The sequence below is a fragment of the Agelaius phoeniceus genome, chromosome 20 (genome assembly GCF_051311805.1).
Source record: "Agelaius phoeniceus isolate bAgePho1 chromosome 20, bAgePho1.hap1, whole genome shotgun sequence".
Lineage (NCBI taxonomy): Eukaryota > Metazoa > Chordata > Aves > Passeriformes > Icteridae > Agelaius > Agelaius phoeniceus.
Window position 1 is genome coordinate 1,714,953 of NC_135284.1, and position 12,499 is coordinate 1,727,451.

General features: G+C 50.1%; 1 long non-coding RNA gene across 1 annotated transcript; it reads right to left on the reverse strand.

The window, feature by feature from the left end:
• Positions 1–3,430: 3,430 nt before the first annotated feature.
• Positions 3,431–12,072, reverse strand: LOC143695551 (uncharacterized). Its single transcript, XR_013184890.1, has 6 exons — positions 11,017–12,072; positions 8,191–8,308; positions 7,262–7,344; positions 6,250–6,392; positions 4,739–4,889; positions 3,431–3,656 (listed from the first exon to the last, which is right to left on the reverse strand). It is a non-coding gene; the product is annotated as an uncharacterized LOC143695551 (long non-coding RNA).
• Between the last annotated feature and the right edge of the window lie 427 nt (positions 12,073–12,499).

Below are 12,499 nucleotides of genomic sequence, written 5' to 3' on the forward strand. Positions count from 1 at the left end.
AGCATTAGAGGAAAACTGTTTGTTTTTATTTTTGTCAGAATTATTCACATCGCAGTGATTTTAGTGCAGCTGGTCAGTGGAAAGCAAAAACACCTTTGGGATGCAGCAGCCTTTGGGAAAATGCATTTATCAAAGACCCTGGTGGGGAGAAGTGGAATCCGTGGGTGCAGAGGCCAGGGCAGCACCCACAGGAGCCACCCAAGGCAGGGCTGGCACTCCCTAATTAACCCTTAATCAGCCCCATTAGCTGTGCAGAGCAGGAGCCAGGGCCCTGCAGCCAGAGCAGCACAAATCAGGGGGGTTTACGAGGATTGCTCACATTAATTTCATCCTTTATAGGCAATAAACCTTTGCTGGTTCATTACTGGCCACTGCTCAGTTTCAGAGGAGATTTTCAGGGTGCAGGGGAGGGGCCCAGGGCTGGGATCAGTGTGGGCATGGGGACAGGGGCAGCACTGAGCCCTGGCACAGGCTGGGTCCCCTCGCTGCTCACAGCCTCCTGCACCCCCTGAAATTTTATTTTTTAATATTTTTAGGAAGGCTGTGCTGGCCTGGTTAATCCTCTCCTTTCACCCCAGAGACACCACTGCTCCCTGAGGATCTGCACCACAGCCCTGGCTCGTGGCCACCCCACAGCCAAGACAAACCTCATTTCATTTATTTGTTTATGCTCAAGCAGCCAGGAAAAGCAGGCACTGTTAGAGCAGACAGAAATGACAGAGCAAAACACCCAGCTGCAAAAATGATACCAAAGGGGCCAAGGTGGGAAATCAAAGAGAGAGGGGAGAGCCCTGCCCAGGACTGAGCAGCACCAGCCTGGCTTTAACCTCTCCCTGGAACACTGCAGAAATATTATTCTCAGAGCTACCTGAAGCTTTATTTAATGCAGTAAAAGCTCATTTTCAATGGGAATTAGCCCTGCAAGAGATGGCCATTAGGAAAAGGCAGGTGATGCACAGCTCAGCCCCCTGAACCAGCGAGCTCCCAAACACCTGCACAGCTCCAGGGGGCTGATGCCTCTCTGCCAGAGCGGGGCTTGCAGGATAAACAATCAAGAAAACGTCTAATTTAGCCCTGAAATTAACAGGGGGCTCAGTATTTACACCAGCTAAGCAGCATTTCCTCCTGTATTCCTGGATAAGCCTCTCCTTTTTCAGGTTTTCACACAGGCCAAGTTCTTTGCCTTTTTCAAACCACTCCAAGGAAATGAGAAACTAAACCCAGACCAACCCACATCCCCCACCCCAGAAAAAAAAGCACAGAGCAGGAGAAAAGCAGAGGTGTCACCTCCCTTACAGGGCTCTACGAGGCATCTTCTATTAATAGAATTTTAATAAAGTGGAGGAATTCAGGGCAAGGAGAGCAGCTGGAGCCGGGGTCTCAGAGGTATCCCTCCAGTAAAATGGCTTTTTGCAGGAAAAGAAGAGGGAGAAAGCAAAGGGGAAGGCAGAACAAAAATCAGGGGAACAAAATCAGGGGAGCAGAGCTCAGCCCTGCCAGCACCAAACCTGGAATTCCCTTCAGGAGGCTCCGAGCTGAGGGCAGGGCAGCAAATGCAGGAGTGAATCTGAATTTCAGGTATTTATAACCTCCAGCAATCCCCACCTGGAAGCAAGGAAAACTCCCCACTCTGGTAACTGGGAGCAGCTGAGCTTCCTCAGGAGCTCTCAGGGATGGATTCAGGCACCAATTCCTTTAGAAATCGTTGGTTTCTCTGCAGTTTTATTTAACTTTGCAGCAATTCCAGCACACACACCCCCAGCAGCAGCCAGGGCAGATCTTTACAAGTTCCCTGGAATATTTCTCTCTGTATAATACACAGAATATGTCTCCATATGTGATGGTGAATATCACTAACCCCACTTCCAGCAGAAAGCAGGGAAAGGGAGGAAAATGGAGCCAACCAGCTCCACGTGGAGCTGCATTTTGGGGCAGTTTGGGCTGGAATTGGGGTGTTTGGGGCTGCTGGAACGTCTCCTCCCACCCAGCTCTGGGCAGGCTCCAAGCAGAAATTGAGAGATCCAGAAGTGATGGTGAAAAGTGGAAGGAGCCCAGCCAGGAAGGCAGCTCCCCTGTGCCATGGAAATGCCAAATCTGCTGTGTTTGTCCCTTTGAGATGCTGCTCCCAATAAATGAATGAGGAAAAGCTGGGATGGGGCTGGGTGACAGGGACCAGGGCTCCTTGCAAGGACAGTGACATCAGGGCCGTGCCATCCCCTGTCCCTCAGGGCTTCTCTGCCCCTTCCCTGTCAGCTCACAGGGCTCCAAAAGGAGAAACTTCCAGCACCATTTCCAAACTCTGCACCAGTGCCAGGTGTTATTTCTGTGAGTTCCCATTTTGGGAATAAAACATTCTGTATGTGGCAAATAATAACATCTATTTACAAACAGCTGTTGCTGCACGAATAAATATAGTTCTAAAAGGAAGAAATCCAGTATAAAATAAAATTACTTTTTTCATTTAGCACTTGAGCTGCAATCAGGAGGAACAATCCATTTCAGGCAGTAACAGTTTCCTGCTTTTAAACACCAGCCAGCAGTGTTTAAAAAATAACCCAAGGAGGCATTGCCCCATTTCCTCAGCACTGGGATGTGCCAGGACAGCCCAGTTCCCTGTGTCCCATCCCTGTTCCCTGTGTCCCATCCCTGCTCCCTGTGTCCCATCCCTGCTCCCTGTGTCCCATCTCTGTTCCCTGTATCCCATCCCTGTTCCCTGTATCCCATCCCTGTTCTCCGTATCCCACCCCTGTTCCCTGTATCCCATCCCTGTTCCCTGTGTCCCATCCCTGTTCCCTGTGTCCCACCCCTGTTCCCTGTACCCCATCCCTGCTCCCTGTGTCCCATCCCTGTGTCCCATCCCCACTCCCTGTGTCCCATCCCTGTTCCCTGTATCTCATCCCTGCTCCCTGTGTCCCATCCCTGTTCCCTGTGTCCCATCCCTGTTCTCTGTGTCCCATCCCTGTTCCCTGTGTCCCATCCCTGTTCCCTGTGTCCCATCCCTGCCTGCAGAGATGGGCACAGCTGGGCCATTTTGGCCTCTCCAAATTCCTGTGGCTGCCCCAGCCCAGCATCCCAGAGCTGCTCCCATCCCTGCCCGAGGGCTGAGCTTTGGCACTCAGGGTTCCCCCTCCTGCTCCTCCCATCATTTTGTCCTTCCAGGAGCAGCCCCTTCCATGGATTCACCCCCCATGCCCAATATCAGAGCTCCATCTAGCGCTGCTCAGCCCCTCCAGGGCCAGGGGGAAGGAGGGGGGAAAAGGGAAAGGAAAAAAAATTAAATATATTAAAGGTGTTAATAAGCGACTTATTTAAACGGAGTATCACATATTGAACATTAATCACCTTGCAGTAAAAGTGTAATTAAGGAGTCACTCTGCCTTCTGGGGAAGGCTCGCTTGGAAGCCGAGAGAAAATGGTCTCTTTATTAACACAAATTATTTTATTTGGCTAAAGGTAATAATTCTGAGTGAGGTCAGCGGGCCCCGCGCTCGCGGCGGCGGAGCCGGGCCCGGGCAGCGTTTCCATGGAGACTGAGCCAAGTTCATCCTCCCGGGGATGGCTCTGCTCTCCCACCTCCACCAGGATGGCAAAAACACGGCCTGGGCTCCCTCGGGGGCTGCATCCCACCGGGAGAGCCCCCGGACCCTCCTGCGGGTCTGGGGACACGATGGGAGGGTGATGGCACTGTCCCCTCCCATGGCACTGTCCCTCCCATGGCACTGTCCCTTCCCATGGCACTGTCCCCTTCCCGTGGCACTGTCCCCTCCCATGGCACTGTCCCTTCCCATGGCACTGTCCCCTCCCATGGCACTGTCCCCTTCCCATGGCACTGTGCCTCCCCATGGCACTGTGCCCTCCCATGGCACTGTCCCCTTCCCATGGCACTGTCCCTTCCCATGGCACTGTGCCTCCCCATGGCACTGTCCCCTCCCATGGCACTGTCCCCCTCCCATGGCACTGTCCCCTCCCATGGCACTGTCCCCTCCCTGTGGCACTGTCCCCTCCCATGGCACTGTGCCCTCCCATGGCACTGTCCCTCCCCATGGCACTGTCCCCTCCCCATGGCACTGTCCCCCTCCCATGGCACTGTCCCCTCCCATGGCACTGTCCCTTCCCATGGCATTGCACCATCCCGGGGTGGGAATGGAGCTCCAGGAGCAGGAGCAGCGTTTGGGATTGGCTTCTGGTGGGTTTAGGACAACTGTAGGGCAGTGGTGAGGTGGTTGTAGGGCGGCTGTGAAACCCATCCTCACACGGCCAAGCTGGGGGGGTTTTCCCCCATCACCTTCCCCCAGGGCTCTGGCTTCACCTCTCCAGAGAGCTGCACCAGCTGCAAGCCCACCAGGAGAAGCACACCAAAAATGGAGTTTTGTGCCCAGTTTTTCTCCTGGTTTCTGCTCGATGCCCACGCTCAGCATCCTCGTGGCAGTGAAACCCCAGAGCCATTCACTGCCAGCACTTCCAGGGGGAACCAGCAGCAAATTTAAAAACCTCCACAATGTCATCAAACCAAACTCCAGCACTGGTGAAAACAAAGACAAACCTCATTTAGGGGTCTGGGCTGGAGCCCCCTTTGTGCCAGGCTGTGCTGGGAGAGCTGGTGTGTCACTGTGGCTGGCAGGAGGATGCTCTGGGCTCAGCAGTGATTTATTTCTTTATCTGCCTCCCGTGCCATGTCACCCTTTACAGGCAGCCCTGGATGTGGAGTACAGCAGGAACATTTCACTGGTATTCCTACCTTTCAATGCAAAAAGATAAGAGTGGAAATCTGGGAGACAGGGGATGTGGCTGTGGATGCTCCTCCTCCTCCTCCTCCTCCTCTTCCTCCTCTCTCTGCACTCCCAGGCTCCATGGGGACAATTCCACTGCCCAAATGTGCCCAAATCCTCCTTCAAAAATAAACCCAACCCCCTTAACCAACACCCCTCATGGTCCAACATCCCTGCTGGCCAGGGCTGCAGCCACAAACAGCCTGGCCCCAACTGCTGGCCAGGCCCAGGGAACTTATTAACACCCAGTCAAGATTAATCAAGCAGGGAGAGCTAAAGCAGGGCCCTAATTAGTTGCTGATGATAACTATATTTGTCATCCTCTCCCCAATTAGTCTACTGTACGTTTCGGAGTTTAATTGCACCTTGTTCTTCATTTAAATGTCATCATGTGCATATATTCTCCTCCTTCTTTAGCAAATTTGAGAAAAATTTGACATTAAATATAGATTATCTTTAGATTTTCATAATTAACACAACTGAACTGCCATAAGCCTAAATACATCTCCTCTGCTATAAATCTGGCCCCTCTTGGGTGGGTGCTCCAAAGGGCTGTGGGTGTGGGATGCCCCCCTGGCACTGGTGGCACTGGGGACATGTGTGGGTGGCACCTCATGCCCAGGACACGGCCTCGAGGTCCCCCTCAGAAGGAAGGGATGGACCAACCTTTGGGATTTTCTCCCTTTTGGGTTTCCTTTCCTGCTTGTCACAGCTGATGCCGTTTGGGAGCGTGGTGTGCAGGCACTGGGTCAGATTGTGCCTGGGGAAGGACGAGGGTGAGGAGATTGTCCCATGTCCCCCTCCCCAGGGACAGCCCTGCCCAGGCAGCCCCTGAGCCCTCCCCTGCCCCAGCAGGGCCAGCACAGGGAGCTGGGGCTGTCCCCAGGTCCTCCCCAGTGCCACTGATCCAGATTAGCAGATATTCAATATATTGATGGACAGAGAGAGCTGCAGGGACTGACCCGTGCCTCTGTGTCCCTTTAACCCTTCAGCTGCTGCCCACAGCTCACACAGGACCCTGTGCCACCTCAGGGGGGACACTCAGCCACCTCAGCCCCTGCCACCCTGTGCCTGCGTGGAAGCTCAGGGGCAGCAAACCCCGGGGAATGGTCGATCCTGAGCCATTCCCTGCTGTCACCAGGGAGCCTGGAGCTCCTCTCCTGACACACCTGATGCTGCCCAGCCCCAGCCAGGCCCTGCTGTGCCCCCTGAGCCCCCAGCCCAGCCAGGACCAGACTCATTCTGAGCCACCCCTGGGGCAGCTCCACAGCCCTCCCTGTGCTCGTGCCAGGGCTGGGACCACCAGCATCCCCCAGTGCCCACCCTCTGCTGCCTCCTGCAGTGGTTTCTGCAGGAATTCTGCAGTGGTTTTCACCCAGCCAGCTGATGTGGCCAGCAGCTCTGCCCACAGCAGGGCTGGCACTGAAAACACCCAGAGCAGGGGAAGGGGAAAAGCAGAGCAGGAGCTGCACAGTCCTACCTGTCCCTCAGGAGGAGGCTCAGCACACAGATCATCCCCAGCACCTGTGGAAAGCCAGAACAGCCCCTCTGCTCTCTGCTCCCCTCTGCTCCAGGGTGTCCAGCACAGGGAATGCAGCACTCACTCCCCGGGAGGAGCTGCTGCTGTGTGAGGAGAAGAGAAAGGAAAAGTGGGGGGAAAAATTAAAAAAAAAAAAAAAAGAAGAAGAAAATCAAGGAGTAGTCAAAAAGTGTATTAGAAGCAAATTTGGAAGGAAATCAATGGGATGTAATTGGGTTTGATTTTTCTGCCTGTTCTGTGTGCTGGGCTGGTGTGGGGTCCCCCTGTGAGCACAGGGATTAGCACAGAACAGGAGAAGTGCAGGAAGGCAGGTGGCCATGGGTTGGAGCACCAGCCCGTGGCCACCAAAGTGTGACAGCTCCATCACTGCTGGCAGGGCCACAGCAGCAGGAACATGGAAACACAGACCAGGGACCAGCCAGGAATTTGCTCCTGCAGTGCTCTCCCTGCTGCCCCCTCCCTGGCACAAACCCACCCTGGCAGGGCAGGGACTATCCCCAGAGCTTCTCCTCCTTCCATGGGGTCCCAGACAAGTCCTGCCTGCTGGAAATGTCCCTAAACCTCTGGGAGGGACCCCCCTGTCCCCACAGCAGGGATGTTCCTCCCCTCCCTGCATCACCAGACACGGGTGGAGGGCAGTGGGAAAGGAGAGAACTCCTGTCCCAGTGCATCCTGCACTGCACACAGCATCAGCACCTGCCTGGAAATCCTGGCCTTGGTTCTCCTGCCCTGAACAGGAGAGATCCACGAGGTGCTTGGAGGGCAGAGCCCAGCCCTTGCCCACAGGGATGCTCCAGGGACACTCCTTGTTATTCCTTGGGAAAACACAGCCAAAGCTGAGGCAGGAATGGAATAAAGGAATAAACCCATGCTGATGGTGAACCTGAGCCCTTCCCACAGCCAGCAGCACAAGCAAAAGCTGCTTTTATGTTCTTTTATGTTGTTACTGCACCTGTTTCCTGAGGAAACTTCCCACAGCTGGAGAGTCCAGCTCCATGTCCCATTTTCCAGCCAAAGCTTGGGAACAGGCCCAGTCTGAAATGAAAGAGGGTGGGAAGCACCCAGGGGTCTGTAGGGCCCTCTGGGAGCATTCACAAGCACACACAGAGCTTTGGGTGCCTCAGATTTAAAACAGATTTATTTATAAACAGATTTATTTATATGTTCATCCCTCCCTGCAGTTTTCACTGTTGACTTTCCAGCTGTCTCTCCTCGCTTTCTGAAGTTGTTTGGGCTTTTTTTTTTTTTTTCCCCTTTAACCTTGAAAATTAACCTAAAACACAGGGTGCTGTACACATGACTTGCTGAAATAAATTGCATCCTTAATTATGAACACCCTGGGCTGCGCTGTGCTCCAGGCCACGCTGCCCCAGCGGACACCCCCCTCCTGATGAGTGCTTATTGAACACAGGAACAACAATCAACACTAATTAAATACTCAGCTGTGGAGAGGAGACAATGTTTATCAAAAAATGCAAGAGGAGGGGAGCTCATCCTCTGTTTGCCATAATTAGTCAGTGACGCTCCCCAGGCGCTCTCAGAAATCGAACTCGGGTTTGTTCACATCTGCTTGGCACAGGCACACAAAGGCCAGCCTGGCCCTGTCCCCGTGTGTCCCCCCCCTGCCCCCAGAGTGACACCCCACCCTGCTCTGGGACATTCCAGGGCAGCCAGGCACTGTTGGCTGCGGGGATGCCACGCTCCAAGGGATGTGGCAAGGGCACCACGGGGTCCCTGTCCCCAAACCCTCGGGCACAGGAGCTGCTGGGGCTCAGAGAGGGGGGAGAGGGAAGGGAGAGGGCACAAGGTGCCCACACAGTGCCCTGCACCCCATCAAACCCAGCCCCTCAGCAGGAGCATCATTTAAATGCAATTTTGTACCTTTTTAGTGCTTTCCTGGAATTCTGCAGTGGTTTTCAGCTGGGGAAGGCGCAGGACAGAGCTGTTCCTTTCCCTCTGTTCCTTTCCCTCTGTCTCACATCATTACCAGCTTAAGGATCTACTCAGCAGCAGAGAACAAGAGTTAAAATTTCCCTGAAGGAGCGGAATCAGGAGATTACTGGGCTGGGGTTGGAATGCTGGAGCCTGGGACAGTTCCAGACAAGCAAACACCCTTTCCAGCTTGTCCATGAGTGAAGAGAAAGCCCCTCTCCATCCCACTCCATGTTCCAACATTCATCCAAGCACTGCTGCACATCCCTGTCCTGTCCATCCACACCCACATTCCCTCCCTGTCTGCTGCTGGGGGGACACACCAGCCCGGGGGTGAAACCTTTATTATTCTTTCGGTGAAAAATTTCTTCCTAACATCCAACCTGTACCTGCCCTAGCTTGGGACTGTGTCCCCTCCTGGAATTAATCCAGACTGACTCCCCAGGAGCCAGAGGAGGACTGGAAGCCGCTGCTGAGGATGGCTGGGGAGGGGTGACACCAGGACAGGGACAGAGCAGAAGCTGCTGCTGCTCCTTGCCAGCCCAGCTGTGGCCTCAGCACTCCAGGTTAAATAACCAGGCTCAGAAATCAGAGCACTGCCCTTGCCCTCCCATCTACCCTAAATACCTACAGCATTTCTGGTAGCAAACAATCTCCAAGACTCATTTCTTGGAGCAGCAGCAGATGGTCAAGAGCATTTCCTGAAATTGAATATTATAATGAATTTAGGATCGAGAAAATTTACATAATAATCTGGTTTAGATTCTGATAGAGAAGAAACCTACATAGAAACTGCTTCTTTTCAGCTCTTTGAATTAAAGTATAAATCTCCAAGTATTTTAATTATAAACAAACTTTTTGCTCTTCTGGGTCCTTGGAAGAAATTGAAAAATTAACTACCCAGGGAGGCTGAAGGCCACACATCAGGTTCAGCTCAGGTTTGCCCCCCAGGGGCTGGGATGGGATGTCTGGGAGCCTGGTGTGCCAGAGGGGACTCAGATTTGGCTGATCCTGTAGATCCCTCCTCAAACTGCACCACCCCAGACTGGGAACCTTGGAGCTGCTCAGGGAAGTCAAAAACTCCTGAACTGGGGGCTCTGGGTGTGTCCCCACAGCCTGGGATGGGGATGGGGATATGGGAATGGGATGGGGATTGGGATGGGGATATGGGGTAATGGGGATATGGGGATATGGGGACATGGGGATATGGGGACATGGGGATATGGGGACATGGGAATATGGGGATGGATATGGGGATGGGGATATGGGGATGGGAGTGGGAATGGGGATTTGGGGATGGGATGATGGCTCCCAGGGAATCAGCCATTCCCAGATCCCAGTGAAGGATCCAGGATCCCCCATGCTGGGTGCACACATCCCACTCCCCACCCTGCTCAGGGCGCACACGGTGCCACAAGGCACAGGGTGAGGCTGGGAATTCCCTTTTGGGGTCATCTCAGCCTCACCCCTGGCACAGCCCCATGCCAATCCCATTCCCAGGACACCAGCACTGGCACAGCCAGGGCTCCCTCCATCCTCATCCTCCCTCTGGACCACAGGATAATTCCTCTTCCCAGCCTTGTGCCAGGAGATGCAGAGGGCCCTTTCCTCTTGGAAAAGCAAATATTTAGTCTAGATAAACCCCCCCCCCGAGCGTTTTCCCCAGGTAATACTGGTAACTAAAATAATCACATTCACTTTGCTGGTTTAATTTTATATTTCCATTCCTACCTTATCTTTTTTCTGCAAGCATCATTAAACCACACCATAACAAAAATACATGAACTGTTATTCTTTCCAGAGAAGCCATAAACCACCTCAAAGCTTTTCAAGTTTATTCTTATCTCGTACATCTTCCTCTGGTTGGGGTTTTTTTTTCCCCTTCATGCATTTCAGAAAGGTAGTTTTCCCTAATGTTAAGAATAGTTGCATTGAAAATGAGATGCTGCCTCTGAAAAGCCCCTCTGGAGGATTAAATAAGTAAAATATAGCCAGAAACTAAACTGGAACCTCATTAAAATAATTTTGCAAGGAGAAATCCTACTCTACAATAGGTTTTCAATATCACTTAGAAAATTCTTTGAGTCATATATATATGTTCTTAATTCAGGACCTTCCATTAAAAAAGACATTACAGAGGGAAGTGAAAGGCCATTTAGCACCCTTGTTTATATGAAAATGCATATTAGGCAGGGATGCAATCTCCAGCAGAAGTTGGGATGCAGTTGGAATGAGCTGTGCCTGGCTGGGAGGTGCTAATGAGGGCTGGCAAAGCTGGGAGGCAGCACCAGCCCCTCCTTATCCTGCCAGGGAATTCAGCCACTCCTGCATCCCCCTTTTCTCTTTTCTGTACCTGTTCCCACCTCCTGGCCTCCCTGGGCTGTCCCGTGTCCACCCCAAGGTGGGTTTGTGGCACCAACCTGCTCCATGTTCAGCAGGCAGCAATGAGGCTGTGCCAGAGCTTGAAGCAGGGAGGAAAACTGCTCAATTCACCCCAAAATGCTGCCCTGGGATGGAGCTGGGGTGCCAGGAATGATCCTTGGGGAAAAGGGTGACTGTCAGTCCCAAACCTTGCCATAAGTGTGCCCTGGCTGGGGCACAGGGTGGACCCAGGGGATGGGCACATCAGTGCTCAGCTCCTAAACCAGCCAGGTTTAGCTTCCCATCAATTCCCAGCACTTTGTTACAGTTTTAAAGTGTAAAATTCCTGATTTTACAGGGGTGAGGCAATCACTGCTGCTCTGCTGAAAGAAGTGCCAAGGAGCCATCACTGACCTGGCAGTGAAAAATTCCTGAGGAGGCTCCTCCGAGTGAGGCCCCAGGGCTCTCCAGATCAGAGTTGAGGTTAAATCATGGAAATTGCCCAGCTGGGAACAGTTTTCCATGTCCTGCTTAACGAGAAGGTAAAATACAGGTGACCCACAGAGGTATCCCTAGTGTACTGAGAAATATTTAATCTCCAAAGGCTCCAAAAATCTTCATAAATCTTCATGTAATGAAAATAGAAAAAGGTTAAAAAGGTTATCATCTTGTGTTAATGCGTGTTTTGTGTTGTATTGCTCTGTATTACAGGCTGAGCACAGGGTGAACTCTCTGCTCCTTGCTGTGACACCTGGGCTGGCAGGGATGACACAGTGACCTCGGCCGGCCGATGCTGCCTGTGCCATCACCTGGCACTGACGTGTTTGATGAAAATCCTTTTGCTGGGATTTTTCTCCTGAGAAGCCTCAGAACAGAAATGGAACCAATAAGGATCTGCTGGCTGTGGAGTGTGGGCTGGAGGTGGTTTAGCAACAGGGGCATCTTGGATTGGTCTCCTGTGCATTGTTTCTACTTGATGACCAATCATGGTCCAGCTGCGTCGGGGCTGTGAGCAGTCCCAGGTTTTTATTATTCATTCCTTTCCAGCTTTCTGATGTCTCCTTGCTCTTTTAGTATAGTTCTAACATCTCATTTTCTTTTCATATAATAGAGATCATAAAATAATAAATCAGCCTGCTGAAAGGTGGAGTCAAGATTCTCATCTCTTCCCTCGTCCTGGGGACCCTCAAACACCACCACAATCACCGGCCTGAGCTTTAAAAATAGAAAAATTAAAACTAAATTAAATAAAAAAATAAAATTAAAAAAATAAAATAAAAAGCTTTAAAAATACAAAAATGAAATAAAAAATAAAATTAAAGAATAAAAAGCGTTAAAAATATAAAATTTAAAACTAAAAATAAAATAAAAAATAAAATTAAAAAATAAAATAAATGCTTTCAAAAGAGAAAAATTAAAACTAAAAATTAATTAAAAATAAAATTTAAAAATAAAAATATTTAAAAAGAGAAAAATTTAAAAAATAAATCAAGTAAAAAATAAAATTGAAAAATAAAATCAAAAGCTATAAAAGGGAAAAATGAAAAAATAAATTAAATAAAAAATAAAATAAAAAAGAAAAAGCTTTAAAAATAGAAAAATTAAAACTAAAAATAAAATTAAAAATAATATAAAAAAAAACTTTAAAGAGAAAAATTTAAAAAATAAATTAAAAAAATTAAAAATTAAATAAAAAGCTTTAAAAAGAGAAAAATTAAAAAATAAATTAAATGAAAAATAAAATTAAAAAATTAAATAAAAAGCTACAAAAGGGAAAAATGAAAAAAATAAATTAAAAAATAAAATTAAAAAATAAAAAGCTTTAAAAATAGAAAAATTAAGACTAAAAATAAAATAAAAAATAAAATTAAAAAAATAAAATAAATGCTTTAAAAAG